The sequence below is a fragment of the Lithobates pipiens genome, unplaced genomic scaffold, assembly GCF_037356315.1.
Source record: "Lithobates pipiens isolate NorthernLeopardFrog02 unplaced genomic scaffold, aLitPip1_a1.2 Scaffold_7, whole genome shotgun sequence".
Lineage (NCBI taxonomy): Eukaryota > Metazoa > Chordata > Amphibia > Anura > Ranidae > Lithobates > Lithobates pipiens.
In genome coordinates, this window is record NW_027507892.1 from 7,649,133 (window position 1) to 7,676,213 (window position 27,081).

General features: G+C 43.1%; 1 long non-coding RNA gene across 6 annotated transcripts in view; it reads left to right on the forward strand.

The window, feature by feature from the left end:
- LOC143959312 (uncharacterized) overlaps positions 1-27,081 on the forward strand; it is a 133,930-nt gene that overhangs the window by 76,054 nt on the left and 30,795 nt on the right. For 4 of the 6 annotated variants that reach the window (XR_013270199.1, XR_013270200.1, XR_013270198.1 and 1 more), the window contains 2 exons: positions 7,760-7,837; positions 10,443-10,593. This is a non-coding gene — a long non-coding RNA (uncharacterized LOC143959312). Of the gene's footprint in view, positions 1-7,759; positions 7,838-10,442; positions 10,594-22,642; positions 22,721-27,081 lie in introns of all 6 variants that reach the window. The other 2 variants (XR_013270201.1, XR_013270203.1) reach the window with 1 other exon arrangement.

Below are 27,081 nucleotides of genomic sequence, written 5' to 3' on the forward strand. Positions count from 1 at the left end.
AGGGCAGGACTTAGGGTGGTGGGGGCCCCTGGGCTTGAGTCCCTTTTGGGCCCTACCTTCTATACATTACCATATTTATTGGTGTATAACACGCACCCCAAGTTTAGGAGGTAATTTTAAGCGAAAAAACTCTTGGGAGAGAAGTTTAAGGAAAAAAATTAAAACTTAAATGCCCATCAATGCAGCCTTATCAGTGTCCATCTGCAGCCTTGCCCATCCATCTGCAGCATTGTCCAGTGTCATTGCAGCCTTGTCAGTGTAGCCTTGTCATTTGCAGCCTTGCCCCAGTGTCATTTGCAGCCTTGACATTGCAGTCTTGAAGTTTAAAAATGGTGCTGCTAAGATACAGAGTCCTGTGTATCTCGGCAGCTCACGGGTCCTCTTGGCGGCTCTCAAGTCCTCTTGGCGGCTCTTGGGTCCTCTTGCAGTCCCAAGCGGAGCTGAGAGTAGCCGAGTCTACTGGGCTTGGCTCACAGTCACGTCCAGTCTCTGTGTTATGTCCATCACAGGGCGGGACTGGGCGTGACTGTGAGCGGAGCCGACCCAAGTACACTCGGCTATGTATCTCGGCGGGGCCCGCGGGGCCCCCTATTGGACTGGGCCCATGGGCTTGTGCCCAGTCAAGCCCAATGGTAAGTCCAGCCCTGCCCACCACAATGTTCTACTTTCTAATGCCCACTTGTTAACACCTTCCAGGATAACCTTGTTTCCTGTTCTCCATAGAAAGGGCAATGATTGCCTCCTGTTTGGATAGAGACTTTCCTAAGGTTGGAAAATCTTTGCAAGATACCATCATGTTTAGTTGTCAGAAGCATTTCAGAATATCTGTCTCTCTAGATTTCTCTACTTAACTGAAAGTTTGGAAGAGCTCAAGGGATTCGGTGGCAGTGAATCAGCAAGTATAGAGAGAGAAACTGGAAGTTCAGTGGGTTGAGGCCCTACAAGAAGTGACTATAGAAAAAGTAAAGGAGTTCGTTACAACTTGTGTTAGGAACTGTTCTATGACTGTTGCCATAGGAGACAGCATTCCTACACATGCAGATGTGGTGTCTTGCTAGATGCCTTTGCCCGCATGGCTGTCTACCTGTAGAAGTCTCAGAGTCTGCTAATTAACCTTGCTCTTGGCTCTGGAGGTTCTCATTAGACTAAAGGAAGCCTGGGACCTTGCTACATAAGGATTCCAGATAATAGTCTCTACTGGTCTGCAGGCAAAGTGGGTGGCAAATCCACACCTTTTAGTGCATTAAGCACTTCATCCAAGTATATAGTTACTGCCTCCCCAGAAATTCAAATAAAACGGTTTTAAAACAGTTCACAATCAACCGAAAATGTGTACCTCCAGTTCTGGCTTTATTGAGCATTTTTTTCAGATTAAAACCATTACATTTACAAGTGTGAACACATGTTTTATAGTTTCAACCAAAAACTGACCTGTAAAAGAGAAGAAAATACCAGTAACATGTGTCAACTCATTGCATTGTACTTAAAGAACTGCATGGACACCTTTCAAACAAGAAATGCAAATTACTAAATGTAGAATTATATATCTATGGCAATGTAAACATTAGCATGTCATATACCTTATTCGGTATACATTATGTCAATAATTAGCTGGGTTATTTTAGGTAGTACATTTAAAAGCACAATTTTTTTTTTGGATGAGTCTAGCACTCTGTATATGTGAAAGAAGAATTCCAGATATGGATATTTTTATATTGGTACAGCTAGGTCCAATGTAATCATGCATATACTATCTATGCAAAAACGGGAGAAAGGCAGCTGCTATGCAAGTTAGCTAAAACATTGTTTAATGAATGCAGGTCAACAACAAAGAATCCAACACGTTTCGGCCATCGAGCCGTTATTATGGCCCGATGGCCGAAATGCGTTGGCTTTTTTGACTGTTGCTCACCTGCATTAATAAAACAGTGTTTGAGCTGACTTCAAAAAGCACCAGCCTTTCTCTTTTTTTTTTTGCACGGATTGCACATGAAGGTTTGCAGAGACTTTCCAGCCATGTTCTTGAGGTTGACCAGGCATTACACAGGAGGTAGTAGCTCGGATGCACCTGTTCCAGTATGCATGGCATACTATACCTGTGGGATCCCTCTAAAAGCTGGAAATCACTGTATTAGGCACTGTTACTCCAGTGATCCCCACTAGCTTATGGGTCCCGTGACAGGCAGTTTCCCCACTGCATTCTGAACACAGGAGGTCGGCTGTTGGGCACAGCCACCATTCAGAGAATGCTTTGCATTTTCTCAATGACTACAAAACAACCTCTGATTTGGCGGGATGGAGAGTGCAACGTCAACACCCCACCTCTTCACCTTGTCCAATTAGAGAACTGGGGAAGCTGTAAATCAAGGTAGTAGTAGACGCTACTACAGTGATAACCGCAATCTTCAAAGTTCTGCTTGGGGTCTTTCTCTCTGCACACTGACTATAGGCAGTCGCACACCCAGCATTACCACTATTCATAGAATGTCTTGCATTTTTTTTTAATTATTCCAAGACCTTCATTGACTGGATGAGGTGAAGATTGTCACATCACTGATCCTCCTTTCCACCTTGTCTAATCAGAGAATGTCTTGTAACCACCCAAAAAATATAAGACATTTAAAAGGTAACTCCACTTTTGTGGGGAAAAAAATAGCAAATAAAGAAAAAAATAATATAGCGCATATAATTATGACACGGATCATATTGTAATTAAATGTTATTAAAAATGACCTTTCCTTTTCAATCTTCAGCTCTGTAATTTTCTGAGAATGCATTGCAATATGGCTACCTGGAAATTTTCTGTACACAAAGTGTGTACTGACCACTCCCCCGAAATATCATTTCCTGCTTGTGTGATTGGCTCACCAATTTTCCCAGAAGTCTGCACTAAGATGCAAGTCAGATTTCAGGCATCCTCTGCAACAAAAATTAAATTTTTGAAAAGATACTTTCAATAGGAACACATCTAAAGGGATGCAGGTCCAGCAGATTTCCTCATTAGTGCTCTGCAGCTGCACACCTGACAGTTAATTATGAAACCACTCCCATTAGTCCCTCCCACTCAGTACAGATTCTTCAGAATAACAAAAGGTAGGAATCTGCAACAAAGTTTGTTATAATCCTTGCAATGTACCTAGATCATCCAGAGGCAAATGTTTTTTTCTTAACAAAAGTGGAGTTACACTTTAATGAATGGTAGCAATGGAGAGTGAGTAAACCCTTTTGGCCATTGTGCAGAGGAGAAGCCTCTTCTACTGAGAATCTTTAGCAAAATGCCACCTCTACTGGGATTTTTCACACACAACCATCTCTCTGGTTTACAGAGAATGGTCCGAAAAAGAGAAAATATCCAGTGAGCGACAGTTGTGTGGAGGAAAATGGGCAGACTGGTTTGAGATGATAGAAAGGCAACAGTAACTCAAACAACCACTCGTGGGCTACAGCAGCAGAAGACCACACCGGGTGCCACTCCTATCAGCTAAGAACAGAAAACAGAGGCTCTAGGTCTGGCTGCACCTGGAGTATGCTGTCCAGTTCTAGGCACCCATCCTCAGGAAGGATGTACTGGAAATGGAGCGAGTACAAAGAAGGGCAACAAAGCTAATAAAGGGTATGGAGGACCTTAGTTACGAGGAAAGGTTGCAAGCACTGAACTTATTCTCTCTGGAGAAGAGACACTTGAGAGAATATATGATTTCAATTTATAAATACCGTACTGGTGACCCCACAATAGGGATAAAACTTTTTTGCGGAAGGGAGTTTAACAAGACACGTGGCCACTCATTAAGTTTAGAAGAAAATAGGTTTAACCTTAAACTACGTAGATGGTTCTTTACTGTAAGAGTGGCAAGCATGTGGAATTCCCTTCCACAGGTGGTGGTCTCAGCGGGGGGCATCAATAGTTTCAAAAAACTATTAGCTAAGCACCTGAATAACCACAACATTCAGGGATATACAATGTAATACTGACATATAATCACACACATAGGTTGGCCTTGATGGACTTGTGTCTTTTTTCAACCTCACCTACTATGTAATTCGCACAAGCTCACCGGAATTGGGTAGTAGAAGATTGGGATAACCGTTGCCTGGTCTGATGAGTCTCGATTTCAGCTGCAAAATGCAGATGGTAGGGTCAGAATCTGGCTCAAAACAACATTAAAGCATGGATCCATCCTGACTTGTATCAACGGTTCAGGCTGTTGGTGTAATGGTGTGGAAGAATATCTTCTTGGCACACTTTGGGCCCCTTAGTACCAACTGAGCATCCTTTAAACCACACGGCCTTCCTGAGTATTATTGCTGACCATGTCCTTCCCTTTATGACTACAGTGTCCCCATCTTCTGATGGCTCCTTCCAGCCGGATAATGCACCATGTCACAAAGCTCCAATCATCTCACCACTGGACAATGAGCTCACTGTACTCCAATGGTCTCCACACTCACCAGATCTCAATCCAATAGAGCACCTTTAGGATGTGGTGGAACCTGAGTATTGTTGCTGACCATGTCCATCCCTTTATGACTACAGTGTCCCCGTCTTCTGATGGCTCCTTCCAGCAGGATAATGCACCATGTCACAAAGCTCCAATCATCTCACCACTGGACAATGAGGTCACTGTACTCCAATGGCCTCCACACTCACCAGATCTCAATCCAATAGAGCACCTTTTTCGATGTGGTGGAGATTCTCATCACGGATGTGCAGCGGACAAATCTGTAGTAACTGCATGATGCTATCATGTCAACGTGGACCAAAATATCTGAAGAAAGTCTCCAACACCTCGTTGAATCTATGCCACGAAGAATGAAGGCAGCTCTGAAAGCAAAAGGGGGTCCAACCTGGTACTAGCAAAGTGTAACTAATAAAGTGGCTGTGAGTGTATAAGGAATATGAAATGTTGGGGTAACATTCTTTAAACATATAATATCTGCAAAAAAAACGAATACTACCAACAAAAACTCTTCTTACAGCGGGAAACTGCCATAACTCAAATGGGAATACCTGGTGCTTCCTGCAGCAGACAGATATCCTATCCAAGTAGACAAATTCCAGAGTCCTAGAGATACAAAGTATGTGTGGTGCTACTAGATGGGAAAGAGCGGCTACATCTGTTCACTCACACTAACCTCTGAATGAGTTGCACAGTGTGGAATGCTAGCTAACAACTCATGAATTTGTCCTAATTGTTTCCAGATTGTAGATCCTGTCGCTTCCTCTGTGAAACATCTAATTTCTTCCATGTAACAGCACCATGTATTGTAAGATGTTGGTTTAATGTTGTTTTATGTGTGTGTTCCCGCTAAATGTGTATTTAACGCTCCATTTCAATCCCTTGCCCTCCCCTCAAAATATAATTTGTATTCTGATTGTCTTCTGGCTACAGGATGAATTAAGTCAATGTCTTTAGCAGAAAATAACATCATGTCATACAAAGAAGACTTGTATGTATTTCTGATGACATAAACGTTCTACTTTTTGAGATTTTTGGAGGAAACTATAGTTAAAGCTCAACTCCAGGAAAAGCAAATATTGCTTAAATCCAAGGGGCATGTCTATTCTTACTTGAATCTTGTTTTGCTCTGGCTCGGCACTGCAACAATTTATAGAACACATTGTATTTTTCATGATCTCCACCTCGTCCAGTCAGAGAAAGCTTTATATGAGTTTTTCTTTATTAACTGCTTCCCGTTTGCCGTATAGTGAGATGACGGACGGGCGTGAGAGGTCTAGTTCTGGGAGGACATCATACGACGTCCTCCTATTCCCTGGGGACACAACGCATCACCGATCATGGTAAAGAGCCTATGACGTAGGCTCTTTACCATGTGATCAGCTGTGTCCAATCACGGCTGATCACAGTGTAAACAGGAAATGCCGGTTATCGCCATTCCTCTTCTCACGCTGACAGCGTGTGAGGAGAGGAGAGCCGGTAAGTGGCATTACTCAGTGGGGACGTCTGCAATGACAATCAGGCCACTGATCATCAGTATCCTGATGATCAGTGCAGCCCCAACAGTGCCCACCGGTGCTGACAATCCATGCCCACCAGTGATGCCTTTCAGTGCCTATCAGTGCTGTGTGTCAATGCCCACAAAAAATAATTTCTCCTGCGCTTTGGTGTCTAATGCCACAATATGTGGTGTAACCAGCTTCACATAGTAATGCCTAGCGTCTTGCGATTACCCGTTTAGGCTCTGAAGAGAGGGGTTCACCCCTGAAACGCGTCAGACATTTTGAGGTATCGTTTGATCCACTCGACGTCAGGTCCTGACTTGTCGATGTTTGGAATAGTGGATTTTGCTTTATTTATTATGCCTGCTATCAATACTCGTTTGTGAGTATATATTTTGCTGTGTTTTATTTAATAAAGCTCTATTAGTTTGTAATGCACTAGGTTGGTGTGCCCTCCTTTTCTTGTTTGTTTTCTTTTTTGTCTGTCAATGCCCATCAGTGCCACCCATCAGTGCCACCTATCAGTGCCTATCATTGCCGCCTATCCGTGACGCCTATCAGTGTCCATAACCTCTGCCTTTCAGTGCCCATCAGTGCTGCCTATGAGTGCCGCCTATCAGTGCCTCTTACTAGTGCCTATCATTGCCGCCTCTCCGTGCCACCTATCAGTGTACATAAGTGCTGCCAATCAGTGCCGCTGTCAGAGCTCATCAGTGCTGCCTATCAGTGCTGCCTATCAGGGCCCATCAGTACTGCATATTAGTGCCTCCTCATCAGTGCACATCAGTGTCGCCTCATCAGTGCCCATGAGTGCAGCCTATCTGTGCCCATCAGTGCAGCCTCATCAGCGCCCATCAGTGAAGGAGGAAAAATTACTTATTTACAAAATTTTATAACAGAAACTAAGAAAACCTTTTTTTTTTTCAATTATTTCGATTCTTTTTCATCTGTTTAGTCTATCAGTGTCCATCAGTGCTGCCTATCAGTGCTGCCTATCAGTGCCCATCAGTGCTGCATATTAGTGTCTCCTCATCAGTGCCCATCATTGCCACCTCATCAGTGCCCATCAGTGCAGTCTATCAGTGCCCGTCAGTGCAGCCTTATCAGCGCACATCAATGAAGGAGAAAAAATACTTATTTACTAAATTTAATAACAGAAACTAAGAAAAAAAACTTTTTTTTAGAATTTTCAGTCTTTTTTCATTAGTTTAGCAATAAATCAAAATCCCAGAGGTGATTAAATACCACCAAAAAAAAGCTCTATCCATCTCAAAAAAATGACAAAAATGTTGTTTGGGTACAGCGTTGCATGACCGCGCAATTGTCATTCCAAGTGCTACAACACCAAAAGCTGAAAATTGGCCTGGGTAGGAAGGGGGTGAAAGTGCCCAGTAGGCAAATGGTGAAGCCATGTGTATGTCAAACATCATTCACAATCATGGGGATTTAAAAAAATATATATAATTTAAAAAGGTTTGAGGTCCAAAGTAAAACCATCTTTGCTTAAGTTCACTTTTTTAGTAAATTTTTCCTATTGCTGTATGTGTAAAGATTTAATTATAAGAAATTCAATAATGTATAGTCTACGGTTACCATTCAACTGATTGGGTAAAGCAGAACAGAGCAAGGATGGCACTCAAAGTGCACCAGCTTATAGAAAACAATTAGCTTGTAGTTTACCTAATCTGATTGGTCGCTATGGTTTGTTAACCTTTGCCCATTGTTCTATGCCTAACTGATTCCATTGTACCAAATAAATTAATGTTTTATTATATTTTATTCATGTACTTTATGTTACAGTAACTCTGACATGGATGGTCACTGATGGTTCAACTAGCTACAACGTATTTTCAGTCCATGACAGCAATGGATACCAAGGTATAATGTTCAAACATCAAGTCAAAACTGTTCTTAGATGACACTTATTGTAAAACCATTATCCTCATACTTACATGAGGAATCTGCCATCATATATGGCTTACTTTCAAAACCAGGTTTACAGTTGCTTGCCATCACCAACATCTGTGGTATAAACTTTAGTTGTCAACTGTGGCCAGATCAGTGGAACAGTGACAATGTCAAAGTGTAAATCCAGCCAAAACATTTTAGTTTTGAATAGAGTTAGGCAGGGGTGTTTCTAGGATCCCGATAGAGGGGCTCCTCTGGGCACATGAATTAAAATGTGAAGGGTCTGGTGTAGGGTTCCTCAAACAGGGTTTCATGGAACCCTAAGGTTCCTCCAGAGGTTGCTAGAAGTTTCTTGAACAAAGAGCAAATTCTGCCTACCTAATGATCCTCCAGAGGTTGCTTGAGGTACCTTGAGCAAAAAAGCTATTTTTGCCCACCTAGGGTTCCTTCAGAGGTTGCTAGGGGTTCCTTGAGCAAAGAGCAATTTCTGCCTCTCAGATAAGTTCCCACTGACACCATTGATTTTTTTAGCTATATGTAAGGGGGTAATTCTTCTTTGTGTTTGAACTGGATGGACTTGTGTCTTTTTTCAACCTGACTAACTATGTAACTATGTATCGATGTAAACAAAAGTGTAAGGAACATTCTTCCCACTGACCAACGCACAAATGTATTATGAGTTGGGAAGTATAGTCATTTTTGGAAGGAGTTCCCTGAGCCTGGAAAGTTATATTAAGGGTTCCTCTGGGTTGAAAAAGTCGAGTAAGACTGGTCTGGTGGGTTCCATGAAAACCATATTGGATCAAATCTAAGACTAATATTTTAACTGAACAAGAATGAATTGCTCAAACAACTGCAATGCCAGATTATAATGACATATAATAAAGTATTACAAAAAAAAACAGATAAATTAGCTGTATAATATGCAGAATATATCATCAATGTATCTCAAAAGAGATCCAGGGCACTCAGAAGAAGACCTGGGGCCAAGGCCATAGATATTTTTCACTGGGGAGTGGAGGTGGTTCCAAATAAGTAATTAGGGGTGCTGAAGGGGGCTGCTTCACACAAAAGGTTTTTTTGCTGCACATAGAATGCATTAAGATAAAAAAAAACTCTGCCTTTCCAACACCTTTAAGCTTAGACAATAAACCCCTGGATGCTGATTGGCTACCATGCAGAGCTGCACCAGATTCTTGGTGCACCAGTTTTTTTTTTTTTATTCCAAACAAGATTTATTGAGAATAGAATTTTCGAACATTAATTCTGGAATAAGCACAAAATGTATTTGGTTGAGTTTTGTGCACCAGTTTTAGTAAATCTCCCCATTATGTGTCCTGCTGATGCTTGTTTCTGGGACATAGGGTAATGGGAAATCCAGATTTTTACTTTTGTCACCAGAACAGGAATTATCATTATTATTATTTAATGTACTTTTATAGCGCCGTCAATTTACGCAGCGCTTTACATATATATTATGCATTCACATCGGCCCCTACCCTCAAAGAGCTTACAATCTAAGGTCCCTAACCCACATTCATATACTAGGATCAATTTAGGCAGAAGCCAATTAACCTTCCAGCATGTCTTTGGAGTGTGGGTGGAAACCGGAGTACCAGGAGGAAACCCACACAGGCACAAGGAGAACATGCAAACTCCAGGCAGGTAGTGTCATGGTTGGGATTCAAACCAGCAACCCTTTTTACGGCTAGGCGAGAGTGCTACCCACTACACCACTGTAAAGCTTCCACTGGGGACACCTGTTCTGGTGACAACTTTCTACAAGGGGAATTTTTCGCCTACTTTCTGTTATGTGTTTAGGAAAGTGAAGTGCAATATACACCCTGGAACACAAACTAAAAAAAAAGAAACATTTTAGGATTGGCCACAGTAAAGACCTCTCAGAACAGAAGGTATTCACATGTCCCATTCCATTGCATATTCAAAAAAATATTAATTTTAGGACTGTGGGTGGCGACATGGCAGTCATTTCTTTATGTGCTATCAGCCAAATGCACTACTAGAACTGTAGGTGTATAGTGAAAATATAGCCCAATAATATAAAAGCCATTTATTGCAAACTGCATACAACTGTTTCCAGCCATCATCAATGCTGTTTATGGAAACAGTGGCTCCTATGGAGTAGGGCTTGGGACACAACAAGACAGTTTAATCAAACAGTTTAGAGGGACTAAAGCAATCTAAAAGCCCTGGGACAGAATCAGAGCATAGCACAGTCATGCCTTCTTAAAACAGAAGGTATTCGTAAGTATCATTTAAAAAATAATAGGATTATTCCTCATTTCGGAAACAGTTGTTTGCATTTACTTAATATTATATACTTTAAGGCGACATTCCAGGCTACAAGTAAAAACAATCGGCGAGTTACCCACTGTTTCTAACAATTACTAGAATTTTTTTTCCCCTGAAGTCACCAGAATTCACAGAGCATCTCACAGGGACGCAGGGAATGTACTTCCTGGAACAAATCCAATTTAAATTTCACAGGAAGGTTTTTCTCTGGCGGCTATCCATGAGAAACTTCCTCATACTGATTTTTATTTTTATTTTACAGGCTTCCTGTACATAAAAGACAGCAAACAGTCTGCATTGGATGTTTATGTGAATTTATCGCCTGCATCACAAACAGGAATTTACCAACAAATGGAAGAGGATGGATTAAAGTACTACAGCAACCCCTGACTATAAACTGATGGACTGCTCAGGTAGGCTATGCTCCCTATATGCATTGGAAAACTTGATTTTCAATCATGACTGGAGTGTACCTTAAATCTGAACTCCAGGTATGATCATTATTGTATACTTACATTGGTCCAGCTCTGACCAATGTTCACTATATTGTCAAAAGTATTGAGACACCTGCCTTTACACACACATGAACTTTATTGGCATCCCATTCTTAGTCCGTAGGGTTCAATATAGAGTTTGCCCACCCTTTGCAACTACAATAGCTTCAACTCTTCTGGGAAGGCTGTCCACAAGGTTTAGGCTTGTGTCTATGGGAATGTTTGACCATTCTTCCAGAAGCACATTTGTGAGGCCAGGCACTGATGTTGGACGAGAAGGCCTGGTTTTGCAGTCTTAGCTCTTATTCACCCCAAAGGTGTTCTATGGGGTTGAGGTGCAGGCCAGTCAAGTTTCTCCACCCGAAACTTGCCAATATATAGCTGGCCATATGCTGTCATTTTTATTTTATTTTTTTTCCCCTCCGTCCACTTAAACATGGTGGATGGAGGAATCCCCACTCAAAGACATTGTATTCTGAAAGTGATCACCGCCAGAATGCACTAATCAGAATCTGCAGCCAACTGGCCATAGCTGCTGATTGATAAACGTCTTCCAACATGTCCCTTCCACATAAGTCGGTCAAGCGTTTGACTTTTGTCTAGATTGCCACATATTGATCGAAATTTGACCAGTCCCCGCTAAACCTGCTGAATTTCAATTAGTGTAAATGCAATGAATATCATTCCTAGAGTTCAACTTTAAAGGAATATTCTATGGGGTTGATCTACTAAAATTGTAGAATGCAACATCTTTGTGCATTGGTCCAAATCCTTTGGTGGAACGGGGGCTATGGTGTGGGGTTGTTTTTCAGGGGTTGGGTTTGGCCCCTTAGTTCCAGTGAAGGCAACTCTTAAGACGTCAGCATACCAAGACATTTTGGCCAATTTCATGCTCCCAACTTTGTGGGAACAGTTTGGGGATGGCCCCTTCCTGTTCCAACATCACTATGCACCAGTGCACAAAGCAAGGTCCCTAAAGTCTTAAATGCAAGCAGAGGAACTTCACTGACCTCCACCCAATAGAACACCTGTGGGGTGAATTAGAGTGGAGATTGCGAGCCAGACCCTCTCATCCAACATCAGTGCCTGACCTCACAAATGCACTTCTGGAAGAATGGTCAAACATTCCCATAGACACACTGCTAAACCTTGTGAACAGCCTTCCCAGAAGAGTTGAAGCTGTTCTAGCTGCAAAGGGTGGGCCAACTCAATATTAAACCCTAAGGACTAAGAGTCCATTAAAGTTCATGTGTGTGTAAAGGCAGGCATTCCAATACTTTTATGCCGTGTTTTGCCACACTTGCGTTTAGAAGAAAAAAAAAACTGGTCCAAATCATTTGGTGGAGGAGGGGTTATGGTGTGGGGGTTGTTTTTCAGGGGTTGGTCTTGGCCCTTTAGTTCCAGTGAAGGGAACTCTTAAGGCGTCATCATACCAAGACATTTTGGACAATTACATGCTCCCAACTTTCTTGGAACAGTTTGGGGATCACCCCTTCCTGTTCCAACTTGACTGCGCACCACTGCACAAAGCAAGGTCCGTAAAGACATGGATGAGCGAGTTTGGGGTGGAGGAACTTGACTGGCCTACACAGAGTCTTGACCTCAACCCGATGGAACACCTTTGAGATTAATTATTGTGGAGATTGAGAGCCAGGCCTTCTTGCCCAACATCACAAATGTGCTTCTGGAAGAATGGTCAAACATTCCCATAGACACACTCCTAAATCTTCTGGACGGCCTTCCCAGAAGAGTTGAAGATGTAATAGCTGCAAAGGATGGGCCAACTCAATATTTAACACCTACGGACTAAGACTGGAATGCCGTTAAAGGTCATGTGCGTGTAAAGGCAGGCGTCCCAATACATTTGGTAATATAGTGTATTTAAAAGAAATAATATACAAACCACAAAACTGTGAAAAAACAATCCACACACTCCATCAAGGATAAAAAATGTCCATACCTTGCTGTACTTTGCAGCCATATATGGTTGCTGAAAGGGAAAAACATAGGAATTACGGGACAAACAATGTATTATTTTGAGATCACTTTACACCTGAAGTTAGACTCCCCACCCCCTACACAAATAAAGCTATTCTATCTAAGATAACTACATAAAAGTAAGAGAATAAACTTCCTACATTATTCTATTTCAAGCCTTTTTTTTTTTTATTTAATCACAAATAAGGAGTGTGGCTCCCCAGGGAGAGTAGCATTCTAATTTACAATTGAACCACAGATCAGGGCCATCAATCTTGAGGAACACTTTTACAGTGTAATTGAGGTAACATGACAAAGGAACAGTCATCGCCAGGGTTGGACAGGATTATGGAACATGCACCCAACCTCTGCGAGAGTGCCGGAATGTACGGCAGACACCACGGCTATGAATATGCAATGAGAGCTTATTAGTGGCCCACTGTTGTAACGGTGATGAATGACATTATCTTCAGACTGGTACATTCTAAACATGGATTCTATAATGACCCACTTTTCACGGCTTGTCAATGGAACTTGTGATGGCGCAATTGCTTTAAGTAGCGCAAGTGAATTCCCCCACACTTAGATTTGGCTTGTTACTCATATGAAGAACTGACATCTCTCTTCGGATAATTTTCATAGACTGTCCCAAGGGATCATAAATTATAGTGTGACCATCACATACTAATATATATATATATATATATATATATATATATATATATATATATATTTATTTATTTTTCTTATAAAGCATTGCTTATTTTTTTATTGTTTTATTCATTTATATAATCAATATAAAATTAAGTTTTCAATATTGTATGTTTGAGACGTTGGATATAAAGGGTGCCTTAGGCCAATGATCTAACCATGAAGTCAAAAGAATGGGTAGACCTAAGTGGACTTTTAAGGTATTAATATCTATACAAAAAAAAAAATTGAGAAGTGTTTAAAGTATTACAAAATATTTATTATACAAAACATTTTATTTTAAAACATGGTCACTCAGGAGCAAAAATTGGTTGGAATGTATACAAATCTGTATATGAAAACACCAAGATGACAGCGTGCGATCAGATGTGATCCGTCACCCGACGCGTTTCAATTAAATTCTTTCCTCAGGGGTGTTCTTTAACATGAAGTCAGGCATGTTTGATATTTATAGGTAAAGTTGATCCGGGGAAAATCTGATTGCCTCTCGGGGGATCAGAAAGGAATTTTTTCCCCTGCTTTAGCAAATTGGATCATGCTCTGTTGGGGTTTTTCGCCTTCCTCTGGATTAACCGTGGGTATAGAATTGGGTATATGGCATTGTATGATATATATTTTTTTTTTTTGTGGTTGAACTGGATGGACTTGTGTCTTTTTTTAACCTGACTAACTATGTAACTATGTTTAAAACTGAACTTCATTGATTAACTCCATGGCGTCGAGCACGCACAAATATACAGCCTCTCAGTGGCGTAGAGACGGCGCATGTTTGCATATTTGCGTGCAATAGCGCCAATAGCGCTGTGCTGTGAGCGTGTGCCCTATGCGCTCCAGGCACAGTTTACCGGCGGCAAAATGAAAGCTCCCGTTTGCATCATGTGATCTGGAGCTTTCTGAGCATGTAACCGCCGTGACAGCCAATCACGGCGGTCACATGACGATAGCCCCCGATCCGCCTCCCGGCATTCTAAACCCCTTAACCACTTAAGCCCGGACCGTTTTGTTGGCCAAAGACCAGAGCACTTTTTGAGATTCGGCACTGCGTCGCTTTAACTGACAATTGACACGTGATGGCACGGCGGCAAATTTAAAGGGATGTACAAGTACGCCCATGTGCCCAACCGTGCCATTCTGCTGACGTACATCGGCGTGCGCCGGTCGGGAACCAGTTAAAGGGCCAGCATACGCCGGCTCTAAGGGGTTAAAATAAATTAAAGTAGAACCATATGCTATTTATTTATTTTTTTTCATTTTGGATAGAGTAAGGGAGGGTTATAACCCCTGTAAAGTTTTTGCCCTCTGTGTCCCATTGGGGAGATTTCCCTTCACTTCCTCTCCATTAGCCAAACAGAAAGAGAGGAAATCTCTGCAAATTAACTACTTGCAGACCAGCCGCCGTCATTAAAAAAGCTCTTTCCTGAAAAGCTCCGTAGCTGTACGTTGGCTCCTTTAAGAGCCATAGCAGACACGTGCGACCCGCTGCATGACAGGGGTGGACCCGATGGGCATGGCCGGCGGCTGCGATCATGGGAAAGAGAGCCAGAATGGGGATCTGTCAATGTAAACAGACTGATCCCCATTCTGACAGGGGAGGAGAGAGAGAGATCTGCTGTCCCTAGTGATTAGGAACAGCGATCTCTCTCCTCTTCCAGTCAGTCCCATCTCCCCACAATTAGAAGCACCTCCTTAGGCAACACACTTAGCCCCTTGATCACCTCCTACTGTTAACCCCTTCCCTGCAACATTTACACAGTAATCAGTGCATTTTTATAGCACTGATCACTGTATAAATGTCAATGGTCTAAAAAAAGTGTCCGATCTGTCTGCCGCAATGTTGCAGTTCTTCTAAAAATCGCAGAAAGCTACTAGTAAAAAAAAAAAAAAGTCATAAATCTATCCCTTATGTTGTAGACGCTGTAACTTTTGTGCAAACAAATCAATATACGCTTATTGCAATTTTTTTAACAAAAATATGTAGAAGAATACATATCGGCCTAAACTGATGAAGAAATTATTTTTTTTCCGGGGTATTTATTATAGTAAAAAGTAAAAAAATATAGTTTTTTTTTCATAATTGTCACTATTTTAGTTTATAGCGCAAAAAAAAAAAAAAACGCAGAGGTGATCAAATACCACCAAAAGAAAGCTCTATTTGTGGAAAAAAAAAAGGACGTTCATTTTGTTTGGGTACAGCATCGCACGCCCGCGCAATTGTCAGTTAAGTGCCATATCGCAAAAAATGGCCTGATCATTAAGGGGGGAAATCTTCCGGTCTGCAAGTGTTTAAAGCAGAGATTTTAAACACAATAGCTCATGATGATTATGTAGATGTACTAATTTAAAAAATGGACCCCCTTTTTTTTTTTTACTGTACCTTTTGTTATGCTGATCAGTCTGTCTACTTCCTGGATGTGGGGACTGCGGATATGGGCGGGGATAGTGCGGCTAAGACATCATTTCCTCAACCCGCACTGACTCCTGGGAGCTTTTGTGATTGTTCCCAGGAGTCTGTGCGGTGGCCTGGTGCGAGTTATCATGTGATTTCGACGCTCCGTTGCCATCACAATGGAGCGGGACTTCTGCCGCCGCCGCCCGTTGTGATGGCAACCTGAGCTGTCGAGAGCGCTCATAATTAAAGTTACTGCACATGCGCGGGAACGGGGATACGGCGGGCGGTACATGCTGGTCGATCAGCGGCACAGTATCCCTAAAGAGGATGCCTGTGGGCTTCACATGCCCACAGGCAAGATGACAACAGTCTGTTTGGAGATTTTAAAGTTTATTTTTACAGAGAAAACGGACATCCTAAAGCCTGAAAAACGGGATCAAGTGAGTTAGAACTTTTAATCATATAATCTTTGTCCTTATCCCAAAAAAAAAAAAAGTTGTAGGCAGTGGAACCCCGCTTTAAGGAAATCCATTGGGGACCTCCAAGTCACCAGAACTAGTGACCCCATTGGAAGATTACCCCTCTATTACTTTTCTAGGGACAACCCAAAAATCTGGGACTTTCTTTTACTTCCACTTTCAATGATAATGGAACAGGACAAATAGAGAGGAAAAATTCTCCTAACAGAGACACAGGCAGCAATAAAAACCAGCTGTTCTAATCCTTCTCCACTCTATTCAAAACCAAATAAAAAAAAAAAAAAAAAATGTGACTTTAGTTATACTTTAACCACTTGACCTCTGGAAGATTTACCCTTCTTCATGACCAGGCCCTTTTTTGGGATATGGCACTGCGTTACTTTAACTGACGATTGCTCACTCACTTTTTTTTTTAAACAAAAAAAGACCGACAGTTTAAAAAAATAAAAATAAAAATATTTTTTACTTTCTGCTATAAAACATACCCAATAAAAAAATGCAAAAAAATTTAATTTCTTCATCCATTTAGGCCAATATGTATTCTGTTACATATCTTTGGTAAAAAATCCCAATAAGCGAATATTGATTGGTTTGCGCAAAAGTTATAACCTCTACATACTATGGCATATTTTTTTATTTTTTTTTTACATTTGTTTTTTTTTTTTACTAGTAGTGGCAGCGATCAATGACAATTGGACACTAACTGACACTTTTGACACTTTTGGGGAACCAGTGACACCAGTGATTAATGCTAAAAATATGCACTGTCATTGTACTAATGACACTGGCTGGGAAAGGGTTAACACTAGGGGCGATCAAAGGGTTAAATGTGTGCCTAGCTGGTGTTTTCTTACTGTGGGGGAGGTGCTACTAGAGGAAGACATGGATCCATGTCCCTGCAGGAGCATAGGATCCATGCCTTCCCTCCTGACAGAATGGCAATCTGCCTTGTTTACATAGGCAAACTGCCATGCTGCCTGTGTACAGAATGATCGGTGGGTGCCAGCTAGACATAGAGTCCACAGTACCCACCCATCGGCTCCCGCTGTAAGTAATCATAGCGGGAGCGAGCCGCTGACGGTGCGCACTCGCGCCCGCTACCCAGAAATGCAGGATCATGTATATATATATATATATATGTGATCCTGCACACAGCGGCCACCCTGCAGCAGTAAAACTGCTAAGGGGCTGGTCGCCCAGTAAAGCGTAAAGCAAACCAAGATTCAAGTTAGTATACACATGATGGATGTATTTAGACAATATTTGTTCACCCAGGTTTCAGCTCTTTAAAGGTAGGTTGTGTCAGAAAAAAAATGTTAGGCTAGGAAATACTGAGCCATATTGCATTGGGGTGTGCCGTCAGAACCAGACATTACTTCACTCAATAAGTAGAAGATGATCCACAACCCCATACACACTCTAAAATATCTTCAAATTTATTGATACTCCATAAAAGACAAATAGGTACAGCAGATGTTAATGCGTTTCGGCCAGGACAGGCTTTCTTCACTCTAGTACAGGCTTCACCAAAACGTAGGCCAGCCATGACCATGCTGGCCAGTGAGAATATCTGTTGAGCCTTCTTTCTTATGGGATCTGGTCCCTGAGGAAAGAAAAGATTCTCGGTGGTTGATTTGGCCGTGTTGACCAATCGGTGCTCTCTATTGGCTGCTGGGGCTGTGCAATGAAGATTCTGATCATGCGGCCCAATATAATGGCTGGTGGGGGCAGCAGGAGAGTGGGACCTGCTAAGTGCAGAGGAGACTAGGGGAATGAGGATGGTTTTTCGAGTTCAAATTTTTTGAAAAAGAAAAGACATTAGGAGGCATTCAATAAACTTCTAGCAGCACCTTTCTGGTGTTATGGCCCAATTTTAAAAATGGGAGCTGATACTGCACCAAGTTCAAAAATAATTCTCAGATAATGAAACTGGAGGTAATTAAGACCATCTCTAAGGTGGCGTACAGAGCAGCGGTGGCTGGTGCTCAAATTTTTTTGGGGGGGGGAGCAAACAAACTGAAAAATTCAGAAAAAAACCCCCATCAATTGCAACCTCACTGTGTCCATCAAATTCAGCCACTGTGCCCATCAAACACAGCCTTTGTGCCCATCAAACAGTCACTGTGCCCATGAAATGCTGCCACTGTGCCATCAAATGCCCCCACTGTGCCATCAAATGCCGCCATTGTGCCCATCAATTGCAGCCACTCTGCCCCATCAAATGCTGCCACTGTGTTCCATCAATTGCCACCACTGTTCCCATCAAAAGTTACCACTTTGACCCCCCCGCCCGCTCACAGTCTGCCTGGCACTTATCTCAGTGGCGGGTCGGGCAGTGGGTGACGGCAGCGAGCTGTGGGACCTTGCAATGGCGAGCTGCGTCCTCCATGCGTCTTCTCTCTGCCTCCTGATAAGCATGCAATCGCAGCACCTACCCTTTCAGCCAATCAGGTGATGGGTATCAGACCCATGCTACCTGAATGGTGGAGAGGCGGTTTAGTGTTAGAAAAGCGGACATTCATTCACCTTTCTAACACACCTGGGTGAACTCCGAGCGCAATGCTCTGCATCACGAGTCCACCTTTTTTGAAGCCTATTAGAGCCTATCAGGTGCTTAAAAAAAAAAACACCCCCGCCGCTGTAATTCAGGCACCGGCATCCGAAAAGGGGCCGGACGTCTGAATAGGGGGTGGCGGCAGTGGCGGCAGTGGCGACGGCCATAAATAGATTCATGCAATGCATAAATCTATCCATTATTCATACAGGGTGGTGGCTGGAGAGAGGGGACGGTGCCTGTGCGTCCTTAATGGATTCACTGGTACAGAGATAGGTCGAGTGCCCGTTTCTGTACGCTTGGAACAGGCGGCATATGTGCTATACCCTATCCCCTTCCCTCCCCATCTGTCACTGGTTGTGAGGGATGCGGTCAGCTTCACGGCCAACAGCCTCTGAGCAACTAGTGACAGTGGGTGGAGCCTGATGGAGTCTAGTTCCTTATCAGGTCTACTGGATTCTATAACCGATAGCAGGCTATCGGCTATGGATTTGCCCACTGCCTGCTGTCAATTACAAGGGGAGCGCTGACTTAATCACTTACTGAGTATACAGCTTCTTTATCTTTTAATCCTTGCCTTTGTTCCTATTTAAACAGTACAGACAAATGGCCACTGCCCTCACCTATAACTGGCCTCTGCAGGCCTTCCCTCCAGGCTCACCTGCCCTCTACCTATCCATTATTATGCATGTGCTTCCACTATGGAGGCTCTCAATATTTAGAGTTAGGACTAAAGATAATACTGGGGTTCCTTGATGGGGTTCTGTTGATTACGCATTTATTTGCAAATGAGTCCAAACTAAACCTCTGTTTTTAACGCAAAACGGCTAGACCGGATAATTTGATTTGTTAGCAGGCTGGTGGGTAAGTTGAGCCGGGAATTTCTTCCAGGCCAGTTATAGGTGGTGGCAGCGGCCATTAACTTTGCACTGTTGGAATATTGGTGAGGCGACGTTCTGGACACCTTAGCTTCCATTGTGCTATGTGCTGAGTGTCCAGTGTGCCCTTGTGCCTTTAACCACTTGTTTTTTGCGGTACAGCACTGTGTTACTTTAACTGACAATTGCGCGGGCGTGCGATGTTGTACACTTTTTTTTTTACCCACAAATAGAGCTTTCTTTTGGTGGTATTTGATCACCTCTGCGGTTTCTATTTTTTGCACTTTCAACGAAAAAGGACCGACAATTAAAAAATAACAAAAAAAAACAATATTTTTTATTTTTTGTTATAAAAAAATTAAAACAAAAATCTAATTTATTCATCAGTTTAGTCCAATATGTATTCAGCTACATGTTTTTGTTAAAAAAATAAATAAATATATTGATTGGTTTACGCAAAAGTTATCGCGTCTAGAAACAATGGGATATTTTTATGTCATTTTTATTTTTACTAGGAATGCCGGCGATCAGCGATTTTTAGCAGGACTGTGACATTTTTTGCGGCAGACAAGTTGGACACCTAACTGACACTTTTTGGGGACCAGTGATACTAATACAGTGATCAGTGCTAACAAAAATGCACTCTCACTGTACTAATTACACTGGCAGGGAAGAGGTTAACATTAAGGGCGATCAAAAGGTTAAGTGTGCTCCTAGTGATTTCTAACTGTGTGCGTGATGGACTGACTGACTGGGGGAAGAGAGATATCCGTGTTTCCGATTAGCAGGAACACAAGATCTCTCTCTTCCTCTCTGACACAACGACAGTCTTCCTTGTTTACATAGGCAGACCACCGCTCTGCTTCTCCTGCGAATGATCGGCGGGTCACGGTGGCCATGGCATCCACCAGATCTGCTGATTGGCTCCCGCTGTGTCCAATCACAGTTGAAGTGGGTTGCCGGTGGCACACGCCGGATACGCCGAAGAGGAGACAAAGTCCTGCCACAGTTATGCCTTGTACACACATTCGGACATTCGGACAACAAAATCCGTCAGATTTTTTCTGACTGATTTTTTCCGAAAACTGGTGTTGCATACACACGGTCGGACAAAGTTGTCAGAAAATCCGATTGTTCGGAACGCGATGGCATTCGTTCGCTATGACTGGACTACGTTGAGGCTACTAGCCAATAGCTTTGGTCTCGTAATTCGATCTGAGCATGCGTGGCACTTTGTCCGATCGGAATTCTCTACAAATGATCGGAAAAAGCCCCAAATTTTTTTTTTGTCGGAAAATTTTAAATCATGCTCTCAAATTTTTTCACTTGGAATTTCAGACGGAAAAAGTCCGATAGAGCCCACACACGATCGGATTTTCCGACAATATAATCCGATCTGACCTTTTCCGTCTGAATTTCCGACCGTGTGTACAGGGCATAAATGTGTGGTGGGCGGTGCAAAGCGGTTAAGGAGGGGTGGGCTACCTCCAGGCTCACCTGCCTTCTGATTATTAGACATGTGCAATTTGTTTCGGTCCACATTCATTTTTTTAAACAAATTTTTCGACAAATTAGTTAATGCGCATATATCTGAATTAACGAAAACCCGTTTAACAAATTTTTTCGAATATTCAAAAATTCATAAATTTGCAAATTCGGAAATTCAGAAATTTGAAAGTGGAGAATCCGAAAACCCGAAAAATGCGAAAAATCTGAAATAATAACTTACTAATAATAACTATTGCTAAATATTAAATTATGGGTATTAGAATTTCCTTTCAAATTTGGCTGTTAGTGAAGGTAACGAATATCAATTTATCCAAAGTTACGAATTATCCGAAATAACAACTGCTGTATCTAAACGAATGGAATGTAACAAATTAATAATAATAAATAACAATATTAATAATAAAAATTTATTATTATTACTATTATTTATTCTTAATTCCTTCCATTCCATTTGTTTAGATGCGGCATTCGTTATTCCGATAATTCGTAACTTCGGATAAATTTGTTACGTTCACTAACAGCCAAATTTGAAAGGAAATTCCAATACCTATAATTTAATAGTTCGTTATTATTAGTTAGTTAATTAGACCACTGCCCCGGGTTTTCTATTTCAGGTTGGCTCCTTTCTAAGGCAGAGTCACCCTTATGCCTCGTACACACGATCGTAAATTCCCGCCAGCAAAAGTCCGATGTGAGCTTTTGGTCGAAAATTCCGACCGTGTGTACGCTCCATCGGACTTTTGCTGGCGGAATTTCCGCCAGCAAAAGATTGAGGGCAGATTTTCTATTTTTTCAACCGAAAAACTTCCGATCAGGAAATTCTAATCGTTTGTAGCAATTCCGACGCACAAAATTCCTACGCATGCTTGGAAACAATTTGATGCATACTCGAAACTTCTTTTTCTCGGCTCGTCATAGTGTTGTATGTCACCGCGTTCTTGGCGGTCGAAAGTTCAGTTTTGTATGACCGTGTGTATGCAAGCCAAGCTTGAGCAGAATTCCGTCGGAAAAACCATTGAAGATTTTTCAGACGGAGATTCCGCTCGTGTGTACGGGCATTACATATAGGGATTAGAGCTGTGTCTCCCTACACACTGTGTGCATCAATAGAAGCACACAGCCCTGTAACCTAGGATGGCAAGGCACACCCCTACTCCGCCCCTTCCCTAACCCAAGATGACTGGAGGCGGCACTGTCCACCGTTCATTTTTTTGCCTGTGAACACCAGAAGTTCAGGGAAGCAGCACTGAGAGCCAACAGCATTGGAAGGGGTAAACTGCAGGTGCTTCGCTAAGTATTTTAGCAACTAGTTTCCCGGGGAATGTTTATTTTATTGTGTGATAAATGTGTTAAACTAAAAAACAAAACAAAAAAAAAACGCTTTAATACTACTCTGTCAATATACTGTATATCTGGTACTCTCAGGCACAGCAACTGGTAAACAGCAAACAGACAATTTTTTCTGCCCCAGGTGAAGGAATTGGAAGTCAGTAGGAGACAATGAAAGGAACTGCAAATATGGACAACAGTGAAATTGAAAGGTGCAAAGGTAAAATAGTTGGAAAAAAGACGGATGCATGGGGTATAACTAAAACGTTGTTAAATTCGATTATCCGACTTCCTCCAAAGCCCAGCGCATTCTCCTCGGGCCTTTGAAAGCAATTTACACTTTCCGTAGGATTCCTTGTGTCATGCTGCAATAGGGATTTACGACTTTATAAATTACTGCTTGCTCTTTATTTGTTGGGCCAGATATACTTTCCTCACTGAAAAAGCCCAAACTGTGAAGTCTCTGTTACTCAGAGGTGAAAATGAAGTTTGCAGACACACAATAGAGAAAATTCTTTGTGCTGTGACCAAGGTGAGAGGTCTTTGAAGAAAGATCTGAAGTCCGCTGTACAAGTAACATTGCTTCTGCTTTCCTTTGTACTACACAAAAACAAACACAATAGGAACATGTAGCACCCTCCTAGTCAATGTAGCACCCTCCTGAGCGTACCCACCCCCCCGGAGTGGCACCTATCCCCCCGAGTGGCACCCCCCCCCCCCTGGCTGTTTGCGAATATTCATTTGCTGTTGTAACCAGGGTTGGTGGTACCACTAGGCAAACTAGGCAGCCGCCTAGGGCGCACTGCTCCCTAGGGCGCCCAGCCACTGGTGTTCCTACTCTCTCCTCTCTGCAGCAAGCAACTAAGTCTCAGCTTTAGCAGGCAGCTGCTGCTCCGTTCGCACGTAGTGTCAGAGGTGCAGAAAAGGACTGTGTCTGTGTCCCGAATGAATGGAAGCAAGCAAACATTGATGGGCACTGGTGAGGCTGCATTTGATGGGCGCTGGTGAGGCTGCATTTGATGAGTGCTAGTGAGGCTGCATTTGATGGGCGCTGGTAAGGCTGCATTTGATGGGCGCTGGTGAGGCTGCATTTGATGGGCACTGGTGAGGCTGCATTGATGGGCATTGGTGAGGCTGCATATGATGAGAGCTAGTGAGGCTGCATTTGATGGGCGCTGTGAGGCTGCATTGATGGGCGCTGGTGAGGCTGCATTGATGGGCGCTGGTGAGGCTGCATTGATGGGCGCTGGTGAGGCTGCATTTGACGGGCGCTGGTGAGGCTGCATTTGATGGGCGCTGGTGAGGCTGCATTCGATGGGAGCTGTTGAGGCTGCCTTCGATGGGAGCTGGTAAGACTGCATTAGATGGGAGATGGTGCGGCTGCATTCGATGGGTGTCGGTGAGGCTGCATTTGATGGGCGCTGGTGAGGCTGCATTCAATGGGAGCTGGTGAGGCTGCATTCAATGGGTGTGGGTGAGGCTGCACTTGATGGGTGCTGGTGAGGCTGCATTTGATGGGCACTTCATTAAAAAGGTGGAGTATACATGGGCAGAGCAAAGAGGGTGGAGTCATAGGTGGAGCAAGGGGAGGCAGCAAAATGAGGTTTCATCTAGGGTGTCAAAAATCCTTGCACCAGCCCTGGTTGTAACACACCTGGATGGGCTTGGAGTGCACTCTCTGCGACCCAAACCCACCCTATACTGAGGCCTATTAGAGCTTCTGGCATTGGAATCCATGTGCCAGTGTCCTGAAAGGGACTGAACGCATGGATGGGGGGGGAGCGGCGATGGACAGAGGGGCATGCCCATACCCCCTTGATGGATTGGCCGCCCCTGCTCCTAGTTAGGTGCTTTTTGGGCTCTTCCATAAATAGTGGAGCAGTTGCTGATTGCTTTGGACTGATCAGGGTCTCACATGCTGTGGGCTTGATTGATTCTCCCAGCCTTCTGGAAGGCTCCAGAACAGTGGCTCTCAACTCTGTCATCAGGACTCACAAACAGACCAGGTTTGCAAGATAACTGAAATAGATCACAGGTGATATAATTTGCCGCTCAGTGATTGCAGTATTCTTAGTCTGCATCCCCCCAAGGCAATACTTAAAATCTGGCTTGTTAGTGGGTCCTGAGGACCGGAGTTGAGAACCACTGCTCCAGAACATAGGAATGGAGCAGGTCAAATGAGTAGCCTGAATATTTATGGGGTCTGGGAGGGGGAGCTGGGAAGGTGTGCCCAGTAGATGTGCGACTTCTAGGGGTTACCCTTCCTTCCTTGAACCTTTGCAGGGGCTCGATTCCCCTGTCAGCACTCTCGCAGCAGCTGTGGATGCACTGTCAACATACCCCCTCCCTATCGAGCCTGAGCGGCCCACATAATTTTCCCAGTTCAAGGTGTGCCCAGTAGGTGGCTACAGAGTGCATAAATAGTATGGGACCTGGGGAAGTCAAGAGGAGAAATTCCCAGCCTGCCCTTTCAGGCAGTCCAAATGAAATTTACCTGAGCTTCTCAAGGTCCCAGCTATGCTAAAGCTGGAGGGGGGGGGGGGGGGTGCTTGGTAAGGATCCATAAAGCCAGAGAAGGGGATTTCACCTGAGATCCGATCTGGAGAGATCACTAAGGTAGTATCTGTCTGATACTGGAAGGAGGCATCCAAGTATTCTGAGTGCAGGATCTGGGCAACTTTCATTGCTGTTAGCCCTTGTAGACCACTACTACTAAAACCAGGGACAGTATGATAAAATCTGTGTTTTTTTTTAAATCCCAAGATTATAGCTGCCCTGCCTCTCCAGTACCTTTTCAGTGTGTGCATGTGTATTCTGTGTGTGTATATTGTGTGTCTGTGTGTGTATACTGTATGCGTGTGTATGTATACTGTGTGGCACCATAATCTATTGCCTGGGTACACCATAATCTCCTATTGCCCGGGGGCCCCATAATCTTCTCCTATTGCCCAAGGGCCCCATAATCTCCTATTGCCCGGGGGGGGGGGCATAGTCTTCTCCTATTGCCCCGGGGCCCCATAAACTCCTATTGCCCGGGGACCCTATGAGTTGTCAGTCCGCCCCTGCTCACAGCTCATGCTTCATAAACCCAAATGTTTTATAACTGTCATCACTCCGTATTCATGTTCCTTGGCAGGCATGTACTGGCCATTGGGACTACAGGGAGTTTCCCGGTGGGCCGATGGCTCAGTGGGCTGGTTTCAGTGACAGCCTGCCAAGTAATGGCTGCTCGGCTCACCCTCAACTTTACGCAGTGATGTCAGAAGGATGAGAAAAAATACAGAGGAGAATAAGTGAAATAATAAGAGGTTAGTGAGGACTCCTTATGTTATGCTACTTATGTTTTTTTGCACAATTGCGTATAGTTTATATACTGTTTTTGTGCTTGTTTGCAAAATTAAAGTGGGCCGGTCTGGATGAAGCCCAGGGCCAAATTTTTGTCCCAGTCCAGCCCTGTTCCTTGGTAACATAAAATTTTATACTCTGCAGTCAAGTCCATCCACCATGGAATGGAACAACCTAACTAAATTTGGTAGATAACAGTTGCCTATCACCTCACCTAATTAAAACAACACAATTTCCAAACAATCTTTGGAACTAACTACCCCCATTCTCCATGATCCTCTCTTAAAGCTAGTCATATACAGTGCCTTGAAAAAGTATTCAAACCCCTTGAAATTTTCCACGTTTTGTGATGTTACAACCAAAAACGTAAATGTATTTTATTGGGATTTTATGTGATAGACCAACACAAAGTGGCCCATAATTGTAAAGTGGAAGGAAAATGATAAATGGTTTTCAATTTTCTTTTTACAAATAAATATCCGGAAAGTGTGGCGTGCATTTGTATTCAGCCCCCTTTATTCTGATACCGCGAACTAAAATCTAGTGGAACCAATTTCCTTCAGAAGTCCCCTAATTAGTAAATAGAGTCCACCTGTGTGTTATTTAATCTCAGTATAAATACAGCTGTTCTGTGAAGCCCTCAGGGGTTTATTAGAGAACCTTAGTGAACAAACAGCACAATGAAGGCCAAGGAACCCACCAGACAGGTCAGGGATAAAGCTGTGGAGAAGTATAAAGCAGGGTTAGGTTATAAAAAAATGTCCCAAGCTTTGAACATCTCACAGAGCTCTGTTCAATCCATCATCTGAAAATGGAAAGAGTATGGCACAACTGCAAACCTACCAAGACATGTCCGTCCACCTAAACTGACCAGCCAGGCAAGGAGAGCATTCATCAGAGAAGCAGCCAAGAGGCTCATGGTAACTCTGGAGGAGCTGCAGAGATCCATAGTTCAGGTGGGAGAATCTGTCCACAGGACAACTATTAGTCATGCACTCCACAAGTCTGGTCTTTATGGAAGTGTTGTAAGAAGAAAGCTATTATTGAAAGAAAGCCATAAGAAGTCCTGTTTTCAGCTTCTAAGAAGCCATGTGGAGGACACAACAAACATGTGGAAGAAGGTGCTCTGGTCGGATGAGACCAAAATTGAACTTTTTGGCCTAAAAGCAAAACGCTATGTGTGGCGGAAAAAGAACACTGCACATCACCCTGACCACACCATCCCCACCGTGAAAC